Source organism: Falco punctatus, assembly GCF_963210335.1.
Source record: "Falco punctatus genome assembly, chromosome: 2".
Taxonomy (NCBI): domain Eukaryota; kingdom Metazoa; phylum Chordata; class Aves; order Falconiformes; family Falconidae; genus Falco; species Falco punctatus.
This window is the reverse complement of record NC_137581.1, coordinates 86605318-86607151: the sequence shown is the minus strand read 5'-3', so window position 1 is coordinate 86607151 and position 1834 is coordinate 86605318.

Genomic DNA, 1834 nt, shown 5'->3' with positions numbered 1-1834 from the left:
CCAACCAACTGGGAAAAGCAATAGATAATAAAAAAGTGGTCCACAGCTGTGTCCATGGAGCAGTAGCATACATAAGCTTGTCAGCAAGAAGTGGCTGTATGCCAGAGGTGCAGAGGGTGTGCTGTCGCTGCAGCACCTCTCAAACTCAGGCGTCAGAGGGAGACAGGAGATGAAGGGTAGAATCTCTCCAAGATCACACTTCATATTAAATATGTGTTTCTAAGTGGAAAACTGTATATTCCATTGCTTCTATAGGTCAAATGCCTTCTATACATACAGTACATGCTGGATACTCGGTTTCCTGTGCCATAGCAGTCTCCTTTTTGTGTAGGCAGTCTCACGACCGACTTGATAATCTGCTTTAAGACCCCATCTACTTTAAGAGATTAATCTGCACAGTCAGTCCAGCCTGTCCAGGCCCATCGGTGCTTCTGCACTCCCACTACAGATCTGCACATTTACAGCTGTCATTGACTCACAGCAGCATTCATTTTGGAAGGAACCTTGAGACATCTCTAGTCCAATCACCTGCTCAAATTAGGTTCAACCCTGAGTTCAGATCAGGTTTTTCAGGGTTTTGTGAAGTCAGGTCTTTAAAGGACAAACTGTGTCTCTGAGGACAGAGATCCACAACCTCTGAGATGTCCCGGTTAAAGCCCCTATCTCCCCTCTGTTGTAAGAACTCACTTCAAGCCCCTTCCCTATCCCCACCACACTGGATGTGCTTCCTAGTCCCACACTTACCCAGCCCTCTTTCTCATATCAGGAGCTTGTATTCTCACTTTCTGTTCTGCTGTCCATTCCCTCATTTCATAAGTATTTTTATTCCCTACATTTTGTACTGCCTCTGAGAAGGACAGGATGGCCAGGGGAGTAATGCCTGTTCTTTCATAGAAGCAACTGAGCTGGTATAGCTGCTACTGCATTTTCCAGCCTCACTCATGCAGATCTCACCTGACAGTGACAGGGCATGACTGATTGCTTTATGTGTCTCACCAAGAAGAAGAGATTATTAAGTTTCCAGTGTGGCAATTTAATAAATGTTCTTATTGTCCAACACAGACTTAAACTGTTTTTAAAAACAGGTTAAAAGATGCTTTTTCTGGTAGAGGAGATTCACAGAACCTGTTCTGGAAAAAGATTTTGGCTAAACTGTCCTTTTACAGAGCATCTGGAGCAGCACCTCTCTCAGTGTGGTATCCACAGAGGCTTTGCACAAACTCAGTTTGCTGCTGATGCTAACAGAGGCGTTAGCTGCTGATGTTAACAGACTGGCAGCTCTAGGGGCTTGGTGAGCACCTTATTAAAACTCCAGAGCCAGATGAAAATTCTGGTCAGTACAAAAGTGTTGCAATGGCTGACATTTCAGTGATTTCAGCGAACATGGAAAAATAAAACACAAACCAGAAGCCTACAGGGGGTGGAAGCAAGGACAGGTAGCCTGGGAAGAATAGAAAGAAACTGTTTGAGCAGCCAGGGATCGGGTTATGAAAGCTAAAGGCCTGAGAGAATTCAATCTGGCCAGGGACATAAAGGGCAATGAAAAAAGCTTCTATAGATATTTCAGTGATAAAAGGAAGACTAGGAAAACATGACCCTCTGCAGAAGGAAACAGAGACCTGGTTACCTGGGATATGAAAAATGTTGAGGTACTCAATAACATTTTTGCCTCAGTCTTCACTGGCAAGTGCTCCAGCCACACCACCCAAGTCACAGAAGGCAAAGGCAGGGACAGGGAAAATGAAAAACCACCCACTGCAGGAGAAGGTCAGGTCTGAGACCATCTAAGGAACCTGAAGATGCTCAGGTCCATGGGACCTGATGAGGTGAATCC